The 26,902-nt window shown below is 37.6% G+C and overlaps 1 protein-coding gene across 8 annotated transcripts in view; it reads left to right on the top strand.

Annotated features, from left to right (window-relative positions):
- ZNF438 (zinc finger protein 438) overlaps positions 1-26,902 on the top strand; it is a 137,360-nt gene that overhangs the window by 1,992 nt on the left and 108,466 nt on the right. The window lies entirely within an intron of this gene.

Here is a 26,902-nt window from a genome sequence, read left to right as displayed (position 1 = left end):
TTTTGCTATATCTGGAGATGCCAACATTTTACCAAATGATAGTAATTCTGATAAATATAGCAACTCAGAACTTTAGCATTTTATACACTGTCCTATTTGATCTTGTCTGGATACTTCTCAGCTTATCAATAGATGTTTTAAATTTTGACATTACAATGGAACAATACTGAGTATTTCTATATCTATCATCTGTCCTCCTCTCTCCTTAACCTCCTTCTCCCCCACTTATTGTATGGACTCTTATTCTCAGCCAAGCCTCCACCTTGGGTTACTCCCACCATTCATCACCTTTGTTCTACATATGTTTTGAGTGAAGAAGAAAATTCTGCAACCATCCTGAGACCACATTTGTGTCAGAACCTCAGCCTGGGCAAACCTACCATACCTCCCTAATCACCTTACTAGCCCAGTTTTCAAAGCAACCCCTCCAGACTTTTTCATCCCTTCTTTCATCCTCTCAGTTGAGATCCTTGCCTCATATTTTACAGAAAAAATGAAGCCCATTTGCTGCATTCTTCTTCTTCTGCATCTCCTAATACTCGCATGCCTCTACCACTCTCTTCCACCCTGATCTCACTTGAGGAAGTGGCCTTCATACCAAGGCTAACCCTCTGCCTGTTCAAGCCCTCTCATTCCATCCCTTCTCTTCCTACAAATCGCCCCTCTGTAATCCCTACCTGTGTTACTCATTTGAGCCTCTCATTATGCTGACTCATCCCATACTACCTACAAACCTTTTCCCCATTCTGAAAAAACCCTCATGTGATCCTTCCATCCCCAGTGATAACATCCTCTATCTCTTGGGTCCTTTGTAGTTGAACTCCTTAAAAAAAGCCATCACTTTCTCTTCTCTCTTTTCAGCCCCTTCCAATCCGGCTTCCAGCTTTACTCTGCCAACTCCTCTTTAAAATGACCGACGATCTCTTAGTTTCCAAATCCAATGACCTTTCCTCAGTCCTCATTCTCCTTGACTTCTCGGATCATTTTGTCTTCCAGATCTGGCCCTCTATAGATGGTCTATCCTGGGCCCTCCTCTCTTCTCCCTCTGTACTACTTCACTTGGCGATCATCTAATCCCCACTCTCTTTATCATCTTCACTTACATCTCCATTAACCTTTAGACATTTCAGATCATCTATCTGTAGATATCATACACTCAATATGAGATATTCATTCTCTTCTGCTCTTCACCCTCTTCTCTCATTTTCCCTAGTAGTGTTGAGTGCAATACCATTCTCCCAGTTCCTCAGACTCTTAACCTAGGACTCACTCTGGACATCTCACTATCTCACCCCCCCTTTGCAATGTCTCTTGCATGCACCCTGTTTCTTATACTGTGACTGTTACCACTAGGGCAGGCTGTCATTACTTCGTGTCTGAAATTGCAACAGCAGCCGGTGAGGTGTCCCGCCTTGCCTCTCCCAGCTCTGATCCATCTTCATTCAGCAGCTAAGGTGATTTTCCTAAATTACAGATCCAATCACGTCTCACCCTACTCGGTAAACTTGAGTGGCTTCTTCTTGCTTCTAGGAGCAAATACAAAAAGTTCTGTTCAGCATTCCAGTCTTCCTCTTATACCCTTTACTCTTTTGAACCAGTGACTCTGACTCCCTGGCTGTTCCATGCTTTCTCTTTCAACTACTGACCTCCCTGGCTTTCTTTAAAATCTTCTCTTTTGGGAGGCTAGGTGGCTTAGTGGATAGAGCACCAGCCCTGGAGTCAGGAGTACCCAAGTTCAAATCTGACCTCAGACACCTAATAAATTACCTAGCTGTGTGGCCTTGGGCAAGCCACTTAACACCATTTGCCTCACAAAAATCTAAAAAAATAAAATAAAATAAAATCTTTTCTTTTGCTGGAATCCTCCAACCCTTCTTACTTCTGGTGCCTTCCCTATGCTAATCATTTCTTAATTATCCTGTATCTAGCTTCTTTGTACAAAGTTGTTTCCCCTAGACTTAAAATATTTTTGATTGATTAACAATGCCCACTATTAGACCAAATTTTTTTTTTAATAATTTCATTACTTTTTTCATGCTTTGGACATTAGCATGTGAAACATTCATGTTCATACTTTCATCTTCATGAGTTTAATTAAATACATCACAACTAACTTTTATGCATTGCATCATATTTGAAATATTTCCTTAGGATGATTAACTCTTTTGTTTAAAGGTACCCACATAATAAATATCTTGGTTAGAGTAATAATATTTCTTGTGTTTGTAAACGTATAAAGATTTGGGGAGCAAACCTGGATGCAAAAAAGGCATTAATTACTTTCAAAGGGCTTTTGTACTTTAAAATCTTATTATAGGTATTCCCAAATTTGCTATCTTCTAGGATAGCTATTTTAATTTGGAAATTGATAGATAATTTTGGAAGTAGTCTGGATTTTTACATTTATTAAAAAAAATAGATTGGGTAGAGGGAAGGTTTCTTTTTTTTTCAACCCCAAACTTTTAGCTGTATTTTATTTATTTACCATTTAGACATCAGATAACAATATGTAATATCATAAATGTGGGTAGAATCAACCCAATTTTGTGATTTTTTTTTTTTTTGCCTCTAGTGATCTGAGACAGAAGTAAAGAAAAAAGATACTTTGGGTTGCTTTATGAAGATTATCAGGAAGAGTGCCAGAGAATAGGATAAAGGTTTTTAGTATAATAGTGAAACATTAAAGTGGCAAACCATGGAATCAGGACTGAGTATGAAGGCTAATGAAACCATAGTGTAAGAGATGACCTGAGAGAATAGAATGAATCAAAGTTTTTAGGTTAATTTAGGTCAGTTATTTCAAAGTATGGCACAGAGAGCAGACCTCAGGCTAGGACGATCTGGATTCAAATTGTGCCTCTGATCCCTACTGGCTGTGTGACAAATGATTTAATTTCTCAATGCCCTAGGCCACTCGTCAAACTCCAGTGAAAATCGGGGCCACTAAACTGTACATAAGTGTCCTTGCATGTTAACATTATCTATAGCCTATTGTATTTTTATTTATTTTGTTAAATATTTCTCAATTATATCATAGTCTGGTTTGAGCCGCATTAGGAATGTTGCCTCAACATAGGGCAATTGCCCTCCTTTTGACACCTCTGCTCCAGGCAGTTTTCTATGATTTAAGTTGCAGAGAAGGTGCTGATTTACATTGGCAAAGGGAATATTTCTCTATACAAGTGGATTTACAAGTTTAGTTCCCATTCTTAACCCTCTTGTATTTTATTTTAAAAATATTTTAGCACCCAAGGATATGCTGTTTCTTTAAAGGATGATATGCCTAATAGGGTGTTGGCAGACAGTAACTTCTCAATAAATATTTGATTTTATTTAATATACATTAAAACCCTAAAGATTAGAATCTAGTTGTGTTTCAGTTAGCTGTAGTTTTGTTTTGAAACAGAAAATCTTTTAATCAGTTTCGTGTGATTCAAAAATGATTGTAAAAATCAAACACTCATAAAACTTTATCAGATTAGTCAATCTGGGTTAAGACTAAAACTTGAGTGAACAAAGTTAATAAAACTCCCACCCCAAATGAATGCTCAAAAGGAATAATTTTTGGAGAGACTAAAATTTTGTTTTGTCACTAATTCTATTATGAATGTTATAATTTTTCCTTAAGTAATTTTTTTCTCCTAAAGGAATATTTCTTTGTCTTGCGCTGATGATTTTAGACCTTTATTGGGGTTCTTGAGTGCTGAGCAAGATAAACATATAGCATATTAAAATAACATGTAGAAGTTGGCATATTGTATGAAGAATTGATAATTTGAATACTTTTCAATCACACATTTGGTTTCTCTTTGGTTTGTTGTGGTAAATACTTAGTGCCTTTAGTTTTGATGGGAAATAGCTAATTCAGTTCAGTCCTTATTTGGAGAATAATTGTTAATGTTCATCAGAGTTCTGTGGGGACACTTCTTCTTGGCATTGGAGTTGACCCTGGATTCACAAGAGGAAGCTGGCATGAACTCTGAAAGGGCCTCCCCAGCCACAAGGACTTCAGAGATTCTCTGTCCCGTGATGACCAGACTCTTGAAGCCTTGCTGTCTTCCCCTTCAGCATAGTTGGAGGCTGGCTGGCCCCTGGAGTCACAGCCCTGCCCTTGCTGTGTTCTCTGCTGGCTGCTTCTTCTACCCCGCGCTCCCTGGCCCCATGGGGGTAGCCAGTTGGCCTCCTGACTTCCAGATCTCCGTCCTCTGCCTCCATCACTTATCAGTCTCTACTGGGAGTTGGCGCTCTCTGCAGTTGCCTTACCCTTACCAGCTCCAGACCATCAGGACATTCTTCACGTGCCTGTTCACTAACACCTTCTTTACTTGGTGGCACAGTATTGTGTTGATGCTCTTCTCTCTGCTCTCCCCTTTAACCTTCTGTGGGAGGATTCCTCTCTTCTGGGCATCCTCTGCATGCACCCTGAAGCCGAGAGTGGGTCAACACGGTGCTTGGGCAGGAAGGAGAACACTGCTGCCAACTTTTCTCTGGAGATGCACCGTACAGGACTTGAAGGCACTGTGGTTTCCTCCAATAGAATTTGTGCTTCTTGAAAGTAGGGAGACAGCTCAGTGTCTGGCATTGGGCAAGTAGGTAGTTAGTGGTTTTGTTTGTTGTTTTTTTGATTAAATAAAATTTTTGCTCAAAAGTTCAAGTGGAGAGGCTCTGCCTGATTAGCTAATCCTATGACCTTGGGTAAGTCATTTCACTTTTCTGAACATGGAGTCCTCAGTCATAAACTATGGGGCTTGGAGCTTGAGTCCACTGAGGTCTCTTTCAATTTTGATGTTCTACTTTATTGAACAGTTATAAGTTAATGCAACAGTTTTGCAGTCTTTGGCTATTTTTACTGTTAAATGAATATAATATTTCATACATGCATTTTACCTTGTAATACTACAAGCATGTGATTGCAGAGTTTCTTTGATTTCCTTCCCCACCATAGCACCTTCCTCCATCATCTTTCATCACTCTTATCCATGTCTTGCCCGACCTTCTGATTCATGACATCTGAGTTACCTTCAAGACAGCATCCTTCTTCTCCTCCCCCTCCCCCAGCATAGTAGACGATCTTTAAAACATTCTGATTGCTCATCCATCTGTCTCTCTCTCTTCAGTTCTTGTTTTCCTCCATTTCCACACTGCCCCTCAGCCATCCACGTGGGTGCTCACATCATTGACCTCATCGATACTTTGCTGCTCTAATTTTCAGATCTGAATCTAGAAAAGGCTTCCTTTTTCATCTCTTTTTTCCTTTTACCTCCTTGCTTTTGTGAACCTCTCCTTTGACCCCGTCATATCCTCTGACCCTGATTACTGTTTTTACTTTCCTCCCTTCCCAACTTTGACCCTGGAGCTCAGCATTTCACTAAGTGCACTGCATTCCTCTGTTGTCTGCTCTCCTTACCTTGCTAATACCCAGCTGAGAGGCCTCACCTTTCTCCTGCATCCTCCCTTCTGTTCTGCTGGAGGGCCTGACAGCTGTGCTGACCAGTTTGGCTACAAATTCATGGTATTTAATTTCAACTGTGCCCTAACTGCTGAACAATAATCTTTTTTCTTCCTCTCTTATTGACTTTTTTGTCACACTCTGCATAGCTGCTGTTTTAAACCTTGCTCAAGAGCTAATTACAGTTTCCCCTTCTCTCACATATTCTACTTTACTGGAAAGATTGAGGGAATTCATCATTTTTCCTCTTCCATACCTTTCCTCTCCTCTCATAAGATGAGGTGGTCCTCTTTGCCAAGGTTGTTGTTGCTCAGTCTGGTCTGACTCCTTGTGAACCCTTGGATTTGTCCTTGGATCTTTCTTGACAAAGATACTGGTTTGCCATTTCCTTCTCCAGTGTGTCCCCATTTTACAGATGAAGAACTGAGGAAAATATGGGTTATGTAACTTTCCCAGGGTCACATAGCTAATAAGTTTCTAAACCCATCTTATTTACCAAGGGCTACCTTTTCCATTTATGGCTCTTCTCCCATCCCTTCCAGGTATCCCTTTCTTTTCCAAAGCCTTGTGCCATCAGCCATCACCCTTCTTATCTTCAATTCTCCCTCTTTTTGGATCCTACTGTGCCAATATAAATTTATTTTAGATACTTCCTAGCTTGAAAAAAGATGTCCTTCACACAGTCCCTCTGTTGCCTCAAGCAATAATCTAAAAACAGTTTGTAAACTATAAAACACTATGTATTGAGTTATTACTTCAACTAAGGTACCTTTCCCCTGCAATGTTAAACTTATTGAATGAGGAATATTCAATCTGTGTTCTTCTGTGTTCATCTACTCACTCCTCAAGTCTGTGAACATAAAAACTCTAAGGTCAAGTACGCTCTTAACTACTAAATCCAAAATCTTCTCTTAGATTTTATCCTACTCGACCTTTTGGCAGCATATGGCGCAGCCAATCACGGTGGTTTTGCTTTGTACTCTGCATTTCCTCTCATTAGCAGTCTTCAAGCAAACTGTACTTGACCATTAGTTGGGTATGTTGTAGGGAGGATTTGTACAGGTTGGAGTAGACTGGCCCCTGAAGGCCCTTTCATCCTTGAGCTTCTTTGACTCTTTTTGGAAACTGATATTTTCAGATCTTCCTTCTTGTCTTATTGCTTCTTTAATGGTTCATCTTTTTTTCCCATGGCTCTATCTTTGATCTTTTCTCTATTTTTCATTTCTTTGGCAATCTCATCCAAACCATGAATTTATTTGCTGCATCAGTGGTGATGACTTGAAAAGCTTTCTATTCAGCCCTAATACTTCAGGACATTGAGCCCAAATTTCTGATTTCCTGTTGGATATAATGTATATATCATGCTGCAATCTCTCAAACTACATGTCCAAAATCGAACACATCATTTTCTTCAAAACTCATCTTGCTCCTAGCATCTCTGTTTCCACTAAGATTGTCTTTCCAGTCCTCTGGTCTTGAAAACTCTATCCACTCCCTTGCTTCCTTGCCCTTTCCCCCCTTCTCCAGTCTGTTGATTCAACTTCTGTTGCATGGCCTTCCTTTCATCTCCATTAACATTGCCACAGTTCCATTTAGGCCCTTATGACTTCTTACCTGGCTAATTGACTCTCCCTTCAGTACATTCTTTACCATACCCCTGAAATAGTCACATCTCTCTCTAGCGAAAAAATAGTGTCTTTACATTGGCTATTGTGATAAATGCATATACGTTGAAAATTGCAAAGTCTAACATAAATAAAAATTAGAGAACTTAAATTGGAAATTGTGACATCTCACAAATATGGCACAGGAAAAGAAGGTATTATGGTTATCATTTGGAATCTTCTATAAGACTTTGTTTATAGGCTTGTTTTGATCCAGTCTGCCTCAGTTTCCAAGAATCTAGCTAAATTTACTTGCTTGACTATCTCCTCAACGTATGTCCCCAACACCATCTCCTGCTCCTCTTTCTGTTGTTGTTTAGTTGTTTCAGTCTTGATGACCCCATTTTTGGTTTTCTTGACAAAGATACTGAAGTGGTTGACCATTTCCTTCCCCACATCATTCTGTTGATGTGCAATTGAGGCAAATAGGATGAAATGTCTGAGGACAGATTTGAACTCAGGAAGGTGATTCTTTGACTCCAGGACCAGGAGCTTTATCCATTGAGCCACCTAGTTGCTCTGTTCTCTCCTGCCCTCTCTTATAATCTGGTCTATAATGCATTCTATTGACATTTTTTTCCTGATGACATCCTTCATTTCCCTCAGAGACCAGTTTCTTTAGCCAGGAAACCTTCCTTAATTTTTCTTTTTCATTTTTTTTCACCCCCCCCCAAAAAAAAGAAAAGTTAAATTATACATCTCTTGAGGGGATGGAGTGTGCTGTTTTTTTTTTTAGGTTTTTGTTTTTTTTGCAAGGCAAACGGGGTTAAGTGGCTTGCCCAAGGCCACACAGCTAGGTAATTATTAAGTGTCTGAGACCGGATTTGAACCCAGGTACTCCTGACTCCAAGACTGGTGCTTTATCCACTATGCCATCTAGCCGCCCCAATGCTGTTTTATTTAAATCTGTATTCCTACCATCGTTTGTAATACTGTGCACACAGTAGGAATTTAATAAGTATTTGTTAATATTTCTCAAATTGAATATAAACCCAAGTGATAGGTTATGTGACTCAATGACCAGCTTAGTTCAGATCACTCACTACAGAAGATTGCTCTCCAGGTGATAGATTAATTTGACCATAGCACCTGATGAAGACCTTGCAGAGTATAGAGAAGGGAGTATTTAAACATAAAATCACTATTTTTTTTTCATTTAGATCACTATCTTGGGATAATTCAAGTTACCAATATTTTTACAGTATTCTCTTTTAATTTTTCTCTCGGTTGTTAGACATAAAATTTATGCTCTAACTAAATGGGCATCAGTATGAAATACAAAACTTGATCAGTTGTATTACCTTGGGATCTAGCCATCTCTGGAATAATACTGAATAATAATAAGAATAATAAGAAAAACTGCCTTGAAGAGTCATTTACTGCTTTAAAAGAATTTTTCTATGTATGATAAGTAATACTGTTAGTATTATATCCATCTCTCAGATAAGAAAACTAAGATTTAGGATAAGTGATTTGCTAGGGGTTGTATAATAAATGATTGGCAATTTTGTCAATTTGATAACCAAGTGAAAGAGAATTCATAGCATAAGATTTAGAGCTGCAAATCATCTTAGAAGTGATAGAGTACAACTTTCATGTTCAACAATGGAAGAATGGAGGCCTGAAGTGATTTGCCTGCAGTCACATGGCGAGTAAGTAGTTATATCTTTCCATTCTTTTTTCTTCCGTAATTCTAATCAATCTACAGGCCTATTACTTTAGATTTATTTATTTATGTAGATGGTTCTGTTATTTCATTGATGTGGGTATTTCAGTTACCAGTGCTGACTATAATACCTTCTTTTCCTCTGCTATATTTGTGAGATATCACAATTTCCAAATTAAAACTGAGTTTGTTCTCTAATTTTTATTTATTTAATGTTAGACTTTGCAATTTTTCAACACATGCATTTCCTTCCCCCCTGCTTTTGTTGGATACATTTTTGCAAACTAAAAATTAGAAACTTTTCTCTATATAACCCTAATTTTAGATCTAGTTTAGTTTGTTTCCATCTGTATTTAGAAAGATAACTTTTTTCCCTATTCTAAATAATTCATAATAATTTTATAACTTTATCATAATGTTCTTATGGTAAATTAAGATCAATGCAAATGTTTTTAACTCAATTTTAGAGATTTGGAAACTGAAAAATTAAGAAATTTACTCTCATGAATGTTAGACCAGACAATTTTTATCTTCTGATTCTTATAGTAGCCCTCTGTTCTCCAGGTAGTATTTTAAGATTGAGTATTTTTTTTTAATGTCTGACCATTTGGCATTAACATTTAAATGTAAAGGTATTTTGTTGACAGTTGGAGAAAACTAATTATTTGACAATAGAAGTGTTGATAGAGAACTAATCAATTGAGTTTTATAAGTGCTTCATTAACCACTCTCTTGGATAACTTGGAACACCAAAAATTGTTTTACTCTCTTTCTACTTTATAGTGCTTTTGGTTGTTAGGTATAAAATTCATTCTCAATTAAATAAATCCTAACTTACCATTATTGAGGGCAGGATCTGTCTTGTTTATTTGTATTCTTATACCTAGCTCACTACCTATAACCTTTCCTCCCCCTTCCTTCTCTCTTTCCTTTCTCCCTTACTCCCCTCCCCTGTTTCCTTAGTTACACCTGTGATTTAATTGCTTTAGTGTTTCCTAGTGAGAAAATTTCAGTGCAGGTCAGTTGCTAATCTGCACATTTTTATCATACAGAGTTTCTTGGAGAACTCTGGTTAAGTAATTGGACCATTGTCACATGATGACTGGATACATTTAAAAACTTCTCATGATGGCCTGGAGGATCTTCATAACTGGGCAGTATGCTTCCTAAGGAATGCCAGCCTCATATGAATTCAACCCTTTCCTGCCTTAGAAAGTGCAATTGCTCATACTTGTAGTAGATTCTTCCTGCCCCCTCTATCCCACCAACTCTCCCATCCTCTCCCCTCACCATCACGTGACATCCTTCCTTTCCTTCGAGGCTTAGGGGGCCACCATCTTCATGATGTTTTTTTTTTTTTCCTGATGTCACTATTTGGAAATAATCCTTTACTCCTTAAAACTCTATGTTAAGGTTGTTTGAGTCTTCTTATAGGATTCATAGTTTTCTTAATTATAAGATTATTTGTTTTTCAACTCACTTTTCTCCCTTGATCTCTAGAGCCTAGAACAATGTGAGGTGTGTGGTCAGTGCTTGTTGGTTGGTTGATTGGTTGTCATTCTAACCTAGACTGTAAGCTTCTTGAAGGCAGGGACTGCATCTGTGTCTCAACATTTAATTGACTATTAAACTGTTTTATTGAATTGTTTGTTATAGCATGGCATTTTTAGTGAAGATCTAAGGCTTGAGGTGCCGGCGTTGACTAACTGTGTGACCGTGGGCAAGTCACTTAACCTCTGCCTTAATTTCCTGGAGAAGGAAATGGCATACCACCAACAAACCACTTGTCTTTGCCAAGGAAACCTCAGGGACAGGACTGAGTGACAAAGAATTGGACATGACTGAGCGACAAGAAGAAAACTCCAGGGATGAAGAAAAATTATACTTTAGCTCATACAGTGTTGTATCAAGCCAGAGGAATTGTGATTTGATTTAAAAGAGGAGGGTTTTAAGCTTGCATAAAGCTGAATTATTGTTCCCAACTGCCATTACAAAGATTAAAATGATAATATAGTTCCAGATAAACTGTCAGGACCAACCAAAGCCCCAGTGTCCGATTAAAAAGGACATATTCTAATATAATATTTTAAATAAACTTACTTTCTAGAAAATTGTACTTTTGTACCATTTTGCTAAATTGTATATTTTTGCTTTGTGGGAGGAAAATTCCATTTAATCACTAAAATCCTGATTTGGGAAAAGAGTATTATGAGATGTTATTTGAGATTGGAAAGAAATGCTGATATAGTATGCCAGAGATTTAAATGCTGTTACCATCTTTCAATGCTTGTCAGAATAATGGAATTTGAAGCAATTAATTCAACTGTAGTGTAATGTAAAAATATTTTTCCTTACCTCCATGAAGAAAAATGTTAGTTTCCAGAGCAACCTTTATATTTATTGTATTTGTGTCAAGCACATTAACATTAGGGGTTATGCTAATAGAGTTTACTTTTGACTTTGTTTTTTGTGTGAAGATTTAAAACTATGACTACAGTGACTGTCATGTATTTTTTTTTACCTATAGATCTGATGATTTTATGCTATAATATTTCGTGAACATTCTTTCTATGTGACCCAGGCAGCTTCAAGGATTTTTATATGTAGTTACAAAGGTAATATTTTAATGCCTGAAACATTCAGGTGCAAGCAGTATTACTTTTATGTTCCTATTTTTCTTTTTTTCTGGGAGGATTTAATGCTATGTCATGGATATGTCAGAATTAGTCTATTAGTCTCTTAGTCTAGTGATATACAGTTGAGCTAAAAATTTGGAATTTGTTTTTGTTGGGTATGCTCCTTGAAGCATATGACTAGTCCATATATTATGCATATCTTAGCATCATTTGAAAAAGTTTAATGATTATAACATTCATGGAGTTAGTTTTATAAATGACGATGTAAGAGCAAGTTTTAATATGAGTAATTCATGGGCGAGACTTTTTAACAAAATCTGTTCTATCTCTATAGTTAAATTTCTATCTTCAGAATATTGGAGTTTGTTTTCCAGAATGAAATAAAGAGATACTGGTATATGAACAATTTACTGAAGAAATGCAAAAGGGATATTTTTTAGTTATAACCCAGAATAATAGGTTGTTTTTTGATTTTCTGAATTTTCTGTTGAAATAATTTCAAGGGAGGTTCCATACTTACAATAACCAAGCCTGACCCTTGTGACAGTTGGAAAAATTTCCTCCTCTCCTTTCTTTGAAGAAATGGGGGACTGTGGCTGTGAAACATTGCCTAAGCTGTCAGTCTGAGTTGTTTTGTTGTCGAGTTTCATTGAGCTCCTTTTTTCCACTCTTACAATCTCTGCCAAAAGAGAGGTGACTGGATTGTGGAGGAAGGGAGTAATATGTTCAGAAACAAAAGTGTTATGAAAAGAAAAAATATAAAATTTTTTCAAGGGAAATTCAGAGGGCAGTTGTTTATATCTTAGCAGGCCATAATAGGTAGACTGAGGTTTGTATAGTTTTCTACATAGGATGAAAATGTAAATTTAACAGCATAGCCTATCTTTGTGTATGAGATCACCTTATGACAGTTTTTGTAAGAGTAAGAAGTTGGTATGTTTGTATCCTTAACCCACATTTCCTTCCTCAATAAGTACCTTTTGTTTGACACCTTCTGTCTTTTATGTGGGTGTTACCTAGTGGTGAAGCTATATTTATGTATCCTCTGAAGCACTTTTATGTGATAAGTAGCCTTTATAGGAATATGAAATATTTTTACTGTATTTTGTTACTGGTCCAAATGTCTTTCTTTAGTGTCCTAGTCATGTGATTTTGACAATCAAAATCAAAGATGACCTCTCAGAGAGGCTTCTTCCTGCACATTACAGATTGAAACCATTCCCTACCCACTCACCATGTGCAATTCTTATCTGACTTTCCTTAATCCTACTGTCAAGATCAAAGAAGAAAGTACAAGTTCAATTTTGAATTAACAAAAGTGCATTTCTCTAGGCTCTGGGGATAAAAAGACAAAATGAAATCTCTCTTGCTTCAAGTAGCTTGTGATACCTTACACACATGAGGATGGAAATAATGCCAGGTCATTTCGGGGGAAAAGCACACAAATATCTAGGGGTATTGTATTAGGAAAGGTGGCTCCTGGAACCCACTTCCTCCTCTGAGACTTAAAAGACACAAATAGTTAGACTGAGCCAGTGTTGGAGGACTGTCAACTGCTGTTAGGGCCAAGATGATGGACCCATTCTCCTTCCTTGGTGTTTGATCCCACCTGTCTTCATCCTAGAACCCTTCAGGGGCGAAGCCCCCGTCCATGGTGTTTCTTTGCTTTCTGGCTAGCTAATTCTGGGATACTCATATGGATGATAACATTGCCACAACTAGTCAGCATTTGGGAGGCTCTGAAAGTGTGGGAGAGAAGAGATAATAGGCTTCCCATCAAATGAAGGTCTCCAAGAGTCCTTCTGCTGACCTCATGGATGTATGCCTGGGAAACCTGGACGGTCTACCAGCACCATGCCAGGAAACTGAACCACTTCCATTTGAATTATCCCAGGAAGATTCTAAAGATCACCTGGCAAGATCAGGCATTAAATACCTGAGGTCCTCTCTCAAGCTGACCTGCCAAGCCTCCAGATATACTGCAGCTTCAGTGGGCTGGTGGCCCTGTAGCCCCAATACTGATCTTTTTGACAAAGAACCACTATCCAGATCTTTCTGAAGAATGTGATTGTCATTTGTGAGGTGTGGTAGTTGCTGACCCAGGACTGCCCAGCTTGGCATGCCCACATCAAGTAAGGCGCTTTGCTCTAAGAACAAGCAGAATCTCAGCTGCCTGAAGGAAACGGGAGATACCCCACTCTAGAGACATCTCCATCCCAGATGTTCACGTGGACTGTTTGTGCCTGACCAGTGATGGGCCACAGATGGATACACTTGACTCCCTTAGTGTAATGCCATTGGTCTTCTTTGAAAGGGACTCCAAGGCTCCAACCATAGCAGCAGTTTCTCTTCCCTAATCCCTGTGATTAAGCACTGAGTGCTGAGTCAGAAAAGCTCCTTTTACTTCCTGATTGCATTTCCTTACACCTTCAGACCTCCCTCCTGCCGAGTCCTCATCCTGCTCTCCCTTCCATTTTCATGATGCTTTTGGTACCATAGTGAATAAACTGAGGTTTATAAAATTGTTTGCATAGGCTGCAGTGTAAACTGTAAAACCTGATGCTGTACTTGTATATGAAATCACCTTAGGATTGTAAGAATGAGACAGACTATATTTTCACATTTCTTGCTGTTTCATTTCATTTCAGACCTTTTCCTCCTATACTACTTCTACTTTCTTATTCTCATGGAAATTTGGTTCCTTCTTCACCACCCCCAAATAGTTGTCCTTGACTCTATTCTGATTAGTGGATGAAACTTCTCTTATTCCCAGTCCCCCCCCGCCCCCCACGCACTAGTCCAGGAGAGGTAATAGGCATACTCTGTTCTTCTTTTCACCACTTCCAGGACCTCTGTATTCTCTTAGCAATAGCAACCATTCTTTCCTAGAGATACATCCTGAGATGTATCTGTATCATCTCAGCCAGGACCATTTTGGCATTTGGGTCCTGGCTCCCCAGTCTCTTTCCTTTCTCATGAGTCCATTACCTAGGTGGATATTATCCTCTCTCTATCCCAACTCCCTGATACTAGGAGCCTGCTGTATACCTGATGAGGTCTCCTGAAGCCCTCCGACCTTCTAGTTCATCACTCTCTTATCTAGTCATCTTTTCTTTCACTCCACCCCAGGCACTCACAGGCATGGTCATTACTTGACCTAGCCATTGCCCTTTAGTCTGCTGCCTCTGAGATCCAAAACTCTGAACTTCTTTTTGATTATAGTTCTTTCCCCTTTTGCTTTCTTCTTTATAAACCTATTTTTAATATAAACCTATTTTCATTAGAACTCTAGGTACTCCCTCCACAACTCTTCATTGCCCAGGTCAGCAGCCCAACTGCTCTGACCTCATCTTCCTTCATTTGCAATCCTGTCCTCTACCCTTAAATATTTGCCATTCTTCAAATCCTGTATCTTTTGTGATCTCCCCATTTGCCTTTTCTATTCCTACTGCTGAAAACTGGTGGAAGATGTCACACAGTCAAGCTGATTGGGTACAATACAGATTGTTACCTGATCACAACTAGACTTTCTGACTTGTGGCAGTTCTTTTATTCTTTCCTAATTGATAATGGTCTTTCCTACAATGACTTTCACAAACCTTTTGTTGTCTTGATTGATTAAAATCAAAGTAAACTGAGTCACAAAGTTCCAAGCATTATCAGTTTATTAATACAGAGGGTCAGTGACTACCTCAGTTATGCTAGAAACCTTTACTGAAGGCTGATAGGATCTTTTATAACAATCAGCAGGGTGACAGCCAAATCTCTTGACTATTGATGACATTGTCAGAATTGAGATTATATCATTTGAAGCTCCCTTTCTGAAACTCCCTTAATCCCCATGATGTGGTTGTCATGTCACAAAAACAAAGATCTTTAGGTAATGGGAATAGTCTTCAGGGGACTGCAGTTGCTGCAATTATTTCTCTGGAAAGTGGGTAATGGGTGGGCCTACCAAGGTAGAGACTAGGGAGAAAGACTGGGTGACTGCCTCCCTTCCAAAGCAAAGCCAAGAGAAATTTAAAGAGAATATTAAATCTAGCTTGACTAAAACTAAAACTAAAATTAAAATAAAATGTCAATTTTATATCCATTTTTTTTCAAACCTTTTTCCTCTGCCTTTTTTGGAAGGAGACCTTAGGTATTCTTGTTTTGCTAGAAAAATTGAAGTCTTACATCCTGAACTTGATCTTCTTCCTAATTCTGTACTTAAAACTAGTCTACATGATCCTTCCATCTCTCAGTTCCCAATGAAGAGTTGGGCAATGGCTTAGGCCAGTCTCTTTCATGACTTTGATCCCATCTCATGTGCTTGGCTAATTGATTATTTCCCCATCTTCAAGTTTTCCTAATTACTATTGCCTACATATTTTTTTTTGTCTTTGTAGAAGGGGTTCCTTGTTTAGGTATTGACCAAACTAGATAATTTGTCAGATCAATTCCAACGCTGATTCTATAATTCACCTCCCTTGTATGCTCACAGAGTCCTAGAAAAAAAGCCATCTGTACTCATCGCCTCCACTTTCTTTGGTACTCTTCATTCTCAGCCCCTTCCTATCAGTCTGGCTTTTGGTCCTACTGTTGTGATTATTCCAAGGTTTCCAGTGATTATTTCTTAATGGCTAAACCTTTTCCCCTTTTTCCCCAGGTCTCATTTTTTTAACCTTCTGTAACTCTTGTCATCAACAACTCCCACACTGCCTCATATATTCTCCTCTCCTTTGGCTTTAATAATAGGGCTCTCTCCTGGTTCTACTATTTCTTAGTCTCCTTTACTAAATCATCATCTGTTTCCTTCTTCCTGGCCTGAAGATCCTTCTAGCCTTTGTCTTGGAAGGAGGTAGTCACCCAATCTCTTGTACATTTATCTCATCATTTATGTCCAGTTCTAATTTTTTTCTTGCTCTAGTTCTCAAATCTGCTTCCTTCACATATATCAATTTATATATTTCTTTAGCATTTCACATGCAGTCTATCCAAAACACGGAACCTTTCACCTCTCTAAGCCAACCCTCTTCTAAATCCTGATTGTTTTGTTGAAAGCATCCCTAACCTTCCAAATCTGTAGGCTTAGAATTGTTCTTTCCCTCCCTCACCTCCAATTAGAAGCCAAGTTCTGTTGGTTCTATCTCCACAACTGACTTCAAATATATAGATATACATATATATGTATATACACATACATATATATATGCATACATAAACACATATATCACATATGCATACTGTGTATATGTCTGTGAATTTTACATGTAAGTGTGTGTCATTTTATGTGGAGCAGCTAGTGCTGCTCCTGTGCCCTGGCCTGTAGTTAGGGAGGCCAGATCTGACCTATGCACTTCCTAGCTGTCTGACTGATGGTAAAATGGGGATGATGTGAGGATCCAGTGAGATATAATTTGTAAAAACCTTTAACTCAAAGCCAAGCAAGTGCATTGTCAATGGTCATTTATCCTCTTCCCCCTCACCTTCCTTTAATGTAAAACATACTCCTCCTATACCAGGTCCAGGGCTCTTGCACATAAATGTTTATTGAAGTTAATTGATGAACTTATAAAGGATATTTCAACTCAAAACTAGCCCTGATATATAATGTGCAAGATTCAGGTCTCTTATTTTGAACTATCCCTATTGGGATATGGGGTCCAAGGCCATCTCCAAAGGTTTTGGAGTCCAAAGTAAATCATATTCTGATTTTTTTCTTGTTTACCTTTTTAAATATGTGAGTCACATTAAAGGGATTATCACAGGTATTTGACCACACAGTTATTACTAGAAATTAGTAGGATGAGAGACCCCATGACTAGAATATTATTTCAAAGGTATATCATCAAGAAATAGAATTAGTAAAAGTAGTGATGATGGAATGAAGAGTAGATTTTCTATTGAGAAGATATACCCATGTGAGGCAACAAAAGAGAGCATTTGGATGAAGATCAGATGCTAAAACAGAAGCACTTATATGTTATTGGAGTCTATACTACAGACCACCTGGACAGAAGGAGGGAATAGGTGAGTTTGCAAATAGCTTGCCCCAGAGACTTGTATAGTAGTGATAGAGATGGCTTCAGGTATTGTATTCAGTGCCAGGCACTGGTTTCTTGAGAAATTACCCTCATTTACAATGTTTAACAAAAGGTAGTCCTTTTCACTAGTGTCATTTTAGTGTCTTGTTGCATGTTTGATATTAAAAAAATTTCTTTGTGTTTCATAATAAATTTGCCTTTTGATAATCCCATGTTTCAGGTAAAATCAGTAAACAAACTTATTCCCTACACTCAGGTTCTTGCTATGTCTTGTTCCTTATTTCATAGGACTTAGAACTGAAGTGGCCTCTAGAACCCTCTAGTAGAGTTTCTTTGTTTCATAGGGTGGACATCACATGGTGAAGTGAGATTATGCTTGGGGGGGGCAACTAGCTGGATACAGCACCAGCACTGGAGTCAGGAGGACCTGAGTTCAAATTTGGCCTCAGACACTTAATAAATACCTAGTTGTGTGACCTCGGGCAAGCCACCTAACTTTCCCATTGCCTTACAAAAAACAAAAAAAGAGTATGCTTGAAGAGCTGGTGATCAAGTAATCCTTTTTTTTTTTGTAGGGATATACTCCTTACCAAGAAACTGGGCAAAAAGCCTTATTTTCTGAAACCCTGAAAGGTAGTTCTCCTAACTTAGAATCACCTGTGAGTTTGACTTAGCTTCACCTTCTCTTTATATAAACCTAGAGTTGCTTTCCCTTATACAGATATAAGAAAGTTATCAGGTAGATTATGAGACCTCAAAGTATTGAGGCCTTTCTTTTTTTCTTGGAGCAAGGCACAGGAATTAGAAACATCATAAATGGTGTTTAGGTATGGTGACAGCATGGTACAAGGGAAAGAATCCTGACCTGGGGGGGGGGGGGGTGTCAGAGGATCTGGTGAAGCTTCGGTCTCTTGTGCTTCCTGCCTCTGACTTTGGTCAGGTTTCTTATCCCTTGTGACCCTTTTTGTATGTTGGTATGGGAACTCATTATTTATAATATTGTTTTTATGGAAAAAATATTTTAAGTCCCAAATATTGATTTAAAAAATGAACTTTTGAAATAGACTCATTGTAAAATAGGGAATAAGCATTATATTAATGTTTATTCTTATCTCTGCTAAAATCATTCTTTTGTGACTGCTTTCAAGGTCCTCATTGAAGTGTTGATCTTTTTTCTTGTATCTTTTAAAAACTCATTAAAATTTATGATAATAAACATTTTAAATGAATTGCTTTTGTTTAAAAATTTAAGCATTCCTTCTGTAAACTCAATACAGTGTAATAAATTATGAGACTATGAAAAGTGAAACCCAGTTTCAAAGTGTAAATAGAAAGTCAGAGTTTCTGTTGATTTCACTGCTTAAATCTAAGTGAAATGTAAAAGGTAAATAGCAATAGGAGCTAGAAGCCTCGCTTGCTCAAACAGTTTGGATAAGGATGGTCATTACTACTTGTTATACAATCATAAAGGTATAGAAATTTTAGAACTGGAAGGAACTTTATAGATTTAATCTAACCCACTAATATTATTCTTTACAAATATGTATTTATATAATCATGATAAATTACTTATGTCTACCTTTATAGTTTTTGTACTTTTATTATCTGCAGTCCCCCAAACCTTTAGTAAATCTGATTAGATCAAGTAATATATGGTATATGTAAAACATTTTGCAAACTTTAAAGCAGTAAATAAATATTAGCTATTATGTTTTTTCTTTGCATAATAAAATGACATATCATTGAATTAAATCAAAGAACTTTATATAGTAGTTTCAATGTGACATACAGTTGACTGTACAAGAAGGAGAAAAAGAAGGGGGATAAAAGACTTTTAAGTCCATTTTTTGCTTAACCTGCTACCAAATAGGTATGCTAAAGTTTCTAATGAAAGTAGAACTTTGAGAATGACTTTAGAGAGGTTTTTTTGAAAGTAGCATTATAGTGGACAGTAGAAATCCCCTTGGTGGCAGCTAAATTAGGTTAATATTCAATTTTCCTGTACTATTTAGAAAATACGGCTATTTATCAACCACATTATGGACTTTTAATAAGAGATCTCTTTGTTTTCTGAGAAATATTTTGAATTCCAGACTTTTCTGTTAAATCAGTAAAGGTAGTTCACAGTGAGACCTCAAGTTCATGTGATCATGCGATTCTTTGTCCTGCCAGAAGTACTTTTACACTCTTAAATTTAGATAGATGGCTTAGTGTTATAAAATTGTCCATTCTGTGAAGATTAATTGTAGTTTCACCATTTTAGATTTAACTTGATATGCCCCTCCAACATAGATGCTTAAGAGTTCTATTCAAACTATAAGACCTGAAAACAGGACAATCAGTATATAAACACAAATTCCTGGATCTTTTTTTTTTTATTGTGTATTAATTTAATCAGGTCCTTATTTTGAGTTTGAAGTTCTAATTTTTAAACTTTTATTAGCCTCTTCCCCCCTCCATTTTGTTAATGTTATCAGAAATATAATTTTTCCTCTGAGGACTGCTTTAGCTCAATCTCGTAAATTTTGGTATGCTGTTTTACCATTTATCATTCTCTTTCATATATTTACTATTTGTTTTTTGACATCCTTTGATTCACTCCTTATGTAGGATGTCCTCATTATTGTCTTCATGTAGATCTATATATTTTGCTGCCTTATTAATTGCTATATTTATTGCATTATGATCTGCAAATGATATGTTTAAGGTTTATGTTTAACACTTTCTGGGGGGAAGGGAGAGGAAAGGTACTATGTGGTGCTGAGGCATTTGTATATTTTTTAATGTTTCAATCTAGTCCTATAATTCTTTCAGCCCTAAATTTTCCAAAGGTACATTTCATTATTTCCCTTTTGTTTATTGGTTACTCTTGTCTTGTTCTAAGAGAAAAAGGAAAAGGACTGTACTTTTTAATTCTTTCTCCATCACTTACCTGTGCTTCCACTTTCCATGTTTTTACAAAAATCTAAGTTGATAAAGCCCAGAATTCAGAGACTAGCTCAGGTGCTATTCACCTAAATGAGATCCTAAATGATCTGTTCAACTGTTAGCACTTTGTCTTTCTTGAAATTACTTTGAATTTGCTTGTGTACTTGTTGAATTTTTTCCTCTTCACCCCCAAATGAATTTAATATCATAATAAAAATCTGTAATAAAGACAAACTGAGGCAAAAAGTTCTGAATACATTCAATTTATAAACAAAGTTAGCAGTTGCCAAGAAAATGGGTCACTGGATCCTCAGTAGCTAAAGACATTCATGGTAGAATACTTACTATCTGATATTAATACATTTTCATAGTTTTTAGTGGTATAGGGGTATAAGAGGCATAGGAAAATAGGTTGATTTGTAACTTTAGAACTGTAGTCATTCCTAATTCCATGTGATTGACAAAACCTGAATTTCTCATTGGCTTATATGTGTATAATTATTGAAGCAACATGAAGTAGCCTGGTCATGGAATAAGCAGCTTAGTCTATTTTGAAACTACAAGCTAAGACCAGCTTGGTCTCAAAATAGGAAACCTGGATGGAATAGCAAGATGTGAGAGTTTTAATTAATCAGGACTCATTTTCATGAACAGTAAATCCGATACTATCTATGTTATATGTTATATCTTAAAACTAACTAATGAAGCCTTATCATACAATAAATACATGGATCATGAAATTATACTTCTTAATATAAGTTCCTAGAATATAAAGTTTTGTTTTTGTCTTTGTGTCCTCAGCACCTCCATTTAACACATTTTAAACAATTGAATTCATCTATTTCCAAGTTGAAAATTTGTATGAAGGTGGAAAGGACTTAGTTGTAATATTTGGGTGTTGTCTAAGAAACAGACTAGCGTAGTTCAAGAGAGGATCACTACTTAGTTGGCTGTTCTCAAAGATCAGTTGCTGGTCAAGGGTGTACTCTTCTCAAAACATAGGCCTCCAAGTATTGGAGTAAAATTAAATTAACTGTTTAACACCAAACTTTCAATGTGATATTGTCACACTTCAACTTGGCCTTGAAACTTGACCTTTCTGCATTACTTTCCTTGCACTCTCCATTCTGGCTTAACCCAGTTGAGTGGTTCTTCCCCAGTTCTGTCAGGGCCTCCTTCTACCCTTTGGGTTGCTCCAGCTTCTCCGAACCTGAAACACACTCCTTCTCTTCCTGGGGAAAGCCTTGTCTAGTCTTAGCTCAGTCATTGTCGCTTCTGTTCACTTCACAAGCTCTTTTGGGATGCTGGGGACTATGCTCAGAACTGTGGATAAAAAAATAAAATTGTCACAGTTTCTGCTTTTAATCAGTCAACAAGCAGTCACTAAGGGCCTATCATGGGTCCAGAGTTCTTGGCTTAAAGACAGCAGCAAAGCAGTTTCTATGATAGAAGAAAGAGCATGATGAGGATATTGAAGATCAGGTAAAATACCCCAGCATTGTTTTAGGGAATCTGGAAAAGCTTCCTGGAGGAAGCATGTGTGATCTTAGGAGAACTTTGAAGAGAAGGCTTCAGATTTAGGATGTCCCCCTTCTCTTCCACCCACTAGCTTCTTGGAATGTTTGGTGCTTCATAGGTTGAGTTTATTGTTTCTTTTATAATGATTTTAAAAATAGACATATTTCTACATTTTAAGTTTTCATAAGACATCAGTAAATTTTTATGTTTTACTAATCTAACATAATTTAAATGCATGCTAGGTAGAAATATGAGGTTAAAATCATTGCTTTGCGATAGAATATTTGATGTTTTTTATCCACTTTAGTAATTTCAATAAAAAAGTGCAGTAATCTATAGTTTGCAGCCATTTATACTCTTTTGTCCTTCTTTTTCTTGGATATGAGTTGCACAAGATTAACAATTTTTCTGTCAATGAATTCTTTTAAAAGGCAAAATTTTTTATTTGAAAACATGTTTCTTAATATATAATTTAAAGCATTTACACAGCAGTGTTTCAGGGGTATACTCGGGAGCTTAAAATATTTGATCTATGTAACAATGCACAAGGACAGCACATTAATGACAGATAACTTAATAAAATAGAAATGTTCCAGTCTAAATGCTGAATATATTAAGATTTAAGTCTATTTTACTCATTCCTGCTAGAACCAATGGTTCTGGTTATATTGATATATTTATTTTGTTGCATAGTATTTCCTTTATCTTTGGTTTTTAAGTAATTTATGAATTTGAAAAATCATAACTTTAAAGCTAAAGTTGTTTACTTTGTACTTAGGAAAAAAAGAATATGTCTGTTGGCTACTGCCATTTTTGTGGTCCACTTTGCCGACTCATTTACTTTTCTAAGTCCCTTTATTCAATATTTGAAAATAATGGTATTAGACTAAGATGAATGCCAGGCTTTCTTCTAGTTCTAAAATTCTTTGCTTTTATGATTTTGGTGCCCTGTCATCCCAAAGGCTTCATTCAAAGCCAGGTTTGGGGCATGTTTATAATCCCAGTCCCTATTACTGAAGAGATTAAAGCTGTTGGTACTGGATGTAAAGAGATCTTTATTTCCTTATTTGATGTATAATTTTATTGTCTTCACTTAATTTTTTTTTTATTCAGAACTTAACCAATACCAAAAAAAGAACATTACCACATATAAAGTAGAACAGAAAGGAGGATTATATGTGAAAATGCCTAATTATTACACATAACTTCTTTTTTTAAAAAAAATTGCATAATATAACATGCAATTCTCAAAGCTATTCTGCTTTTCTCTGTTTTCTTCAGAACCTTCTGTTCTCTTATGTGAATTTTAAAAATAGGTTTCAGTGACTTTTTTTTCTTTTTTGGAGTAACTTTAATATTTGCTTTCCCTTTCCCAACACTCTCTCCTCCAAATTAAAAAAAAAAAACAAAGAAAAGCACTATGCCTTTTTAAAATTTTTATTTATTTTCACATTACTATGATAGTCTTTTTGTAAAAGTAAACATAATCTCCCCCCCCCCCCCCCGACAGAGGAACTTCAAGAAATATAAAGTGAGAGGGGGGAAAAAGTATGCTTCAATCTGGAATTGATCGTATTCTTTATCATAAGTCCATCAGAGAAGTTGCTTAAATATGTTTTTCCCACAGTCACTATTGCTAGCTGTATTTCCTTCCCTCTTATTTCTCTGTCCCAATTTATTCTATTCTCTCTCTCTCCTTTTACCCCACCCCTCCTCAAAAAAAGTGTTTTGTATTTGACTACCCTCTCCCAAGATCTTCCCTTTCTTCTATCATCTATGTTGCCCCTCCCTCATCCTCCATCTCCCATCCCCCTTCTCCTATCCCTTTCCTCTTTTATTTTCCTCTAGGGTAAGAGATTTCTATACCCTATTGAGTGTATATATTGTAGCCCCTCTCTGAGCCACTATGGATAAGAATGAAGGCTCACTCATTCCCTCCCATCTTCCTCCTCCTCCATGCCATTGCAGAAGCTTTTTTTTTTGCCTCTTTTATGTGAAATATCTTAGCCCATTCTACTTCTCCTTTTCCTTTCTCCTAGTACATTCCTTTCTTGCCCATTGACTCCATTGTTTTAACTTTATTATTTATACCATTATGTTTAGCTCCTTCCTGTGCCTTGTCTGCATTTACTCTTTCTAACTGCTCTAATGAATGAGAAGGTTCATAGGAGTTATCAGTATCTTATTCCTATGCAGGAATGCATGCAGCTCAGCATCATTAAGTCGCTCATCATTTGCCTTTCCCATCCACCCTCTCTATGGTTCACCTGAGTCCTGTACTTGGAGATCAGACTTTTAGTTCAGCTCTAGTCATTCCAACAGGAAAGTTAGAAAGTACTCTATTTCATTGAATGTCCATCTTTCCCCTGAAAGAGATTGTTCAGTTTTGCTGGGTAGTTGATTCTCAGTTGTAATCCAAGCTCTTTAGCCTTCCAGAATATCATATTCCAAGCCCTATGAGCCCAACTGTAGTGCTACAATATTTGAATTGTTTCTTTATGATTGCTTGTAATATTTTCTCCTTGACTTTGGAGTTCTGGTATTTGGCTATAATATTCCTAGGAGTTTTTATTTTGGAATTTCAGGAAGTGATCAGTGGTCTCCCTCAGTTTGTACTTTACCCTATACTTCTAATATATCAGGGCAATTTTGCTGGAGAATTTCTTGAAAAATGAATCTAGGCTCTTTTTTTTTTGGTCATGACTTTCAGGTAGCCCAATAATTTTTAAATTGTCTCCCCTGGATCGAAAAAAACCATTATTCTTATAATAAGCATAGTCAAGCAAATCTAATCTGTCTATTTGCCATTTCCAAAAATGTTTGTTTTATTTTGTACATCATGCTTCATCATTGGTCTTCCAAATTGCTAGTTGCATCCATTGGATTCATTGCATCCATTGGAATTCTTAAGTCATTCCATTTTTCTTTCAAATTTTTTTTTTTACTGTTTAAACTGTTTTCCTGGATCTACTCACTTCAACAGCTTTTACAAGTTATTTCCTTGACTTGCAGATGAGTAGACTATGTTTGTTGATGCAAATGTGGGTTTTGATGATGTTCTTTTAAAATTAGGATTATTGTTTGGCAGAAATGTAGAAATGGAGACTAGTAAGGCAGAGCTTCAGAAATAGAACTCAGATTTGAGGGAAGGAGGGAAAAGAAGAGAAATGCTTGAAGAATCAAGTGAACAGGGTTACAGTTGGCATCCAGGAGAATAGAAGGGTAATATGATGGACTGAGTTATATACCCAGATTCTGGTCTTGGTTATGCTGTAAATTAACCTTGGACAAGTTATGGAATTTTCTCATTTGGAAAATAAGATATTTGACCTAAGATTTCATGACTTTGAGAAAATGATTACTAAAGACCATAGAAGAGGTAGAAGCAAACAAGGACTCTCAATAAGTGATGGCTATAGACCTGTTATAGATCACAGGTAGGAGGCCAGAGGCTTAGGGGGAGAAATTTCATGAGGATATTTACCTAAGGTTCCCTCCTAGACTAGGACCAGAGGGCAGGTGTGTGTCTGAGATGTTCTTTGGATCTCTCTTAGCTCCTCATAAGTCTGGCCCCTCTGGACTGGATCCCTGCCTTGTTCTCCGCATAATTTCTAGGATTTAAACTCTGCTCTTCACCTCAGCCCCTCCCTTACCATAAGACCTGCCTTCTCTGCTCCTCCAGCTTCTGGCTTGCATGGGGGTCTGCCAACTCTTACTGCTAGGCTTCTCCCCCCGGCTTGGATGCTCCCAGGGTTTGGTTTGGTTTGGTTGTGTGTGTGTGTGTGTGTGTGTGTGTGTGTGTGTGTGTTTGTGTATATGTATGTGTCCTACTATGCTCAGAGCTAGCTCTGAGGTTCTGAAGTTTCAGGTCCTCCAGAGTGGTGTGTTTCAAGGAGAACCATGGTCCATGCACTCTGGCCAGGGCCTTGGTCTGTAAGGGACCACAAGATCTGGGACCGGATCTGGGCTCCCCCTCTTCCTCCCCTTCCTCTTCCCTTCCTCCTCTCTCTTCCTCCCTCTCCTCCCCCTTCTCCTCCTTCTTCCCCTCTCTCCTCTTACCCTTCCTCTTCCTCCCCCTCTTCTCCCCTTCCTCCTCCCCTCCTCCCCTCTTCCCCTCCTTCTCTTCCTCCTCCCCCTCCTCCCCTCTTCCCCCTCTTCTCCTCTTCCTCCTCCCCCTCCCCTCCTTCCTCCCCCTCCCCTCCTTCCTCCCCCTCCCCTCCTTCCTCCCCCTCCTCCCCTCTTCCCCCTCCTCCTCTTCCTCCTCCCCTCCCCCTTTCCCTCCTTCTCCTCCCCACCCATGGGGCTGGAACCCAGGACCATGTATGGATGATGCCACAGAGGCCTGCAACCAGTGCTAGCATTTTCTGATGCCCTTACTTGTGGTGGACCTAGAGCCCCTGAGGTCTGTGCCACTGCTGCTGGGGTTGGGCTTGCCCAGTGAAGCCCTTACTGAACTGGGCTTCACCAGGGAGACAGATTTCTGCTGACCTCAGCTATCTTTGACTGGATAATTGTTTCATCCTGACCTTTTTTTTTTTTTGGCTCTGTCACTTTGGAATTTCTTTAGTCACATTATTTTAATGTTTGGAGTGGAATTTAGAAGAACTCAGGTGAATCACTATCTTTACTTTGCCATCTTTGCTCCACTTTCCAAAAATTTGAAAAAACATTAAAAAAATTATAATTGGTATGCTTTATACATCTAAAATACTATTCTAAGAAGGGGTTATCTAGGCTTCACTATATCAAAGGAATAGGAGGCGTTTATGATGCAAAAAAAAAAAGGTGAAGAACCAAACAAACTTCTTTGCAAAATGGGTAAAATAAGAAAAAAAAATTAAATGTCATCTAATGGATGAAATTTTAGTTATGCAGCTGGGTGGTATAGAGGATAGAGCTTTAGCCTTGGAGTCAAGAAGTGTGACCTTGGGCAAATCCCTTGTCTCCAGGGTTATCTCTAGTTGTCTTGATCCATATCTAGCCACTGGTCCCAGATGCCTCTGGAGGAGAAAGTG

This window comes from Macrotis lagotis, chromosome 7, assembly GCF_037893015.1.
Source record: "Macrotis lagotis isolate mMagLag1 chromosome 7, bilby.v1.9.chrom.fasta, whole genome shotgun sequence".
NCBI lineage: Eukaryota > Metazoa > Chordata > Mammalia > Peramelemorphia > Peramelidae > Macrotis > Macrotis lagotis.
The sequence above is the reverse complement of the archived record's forward strand: the minus strand, read 5'-3'. Positions and strand labels throughout refer to the sequence as shown.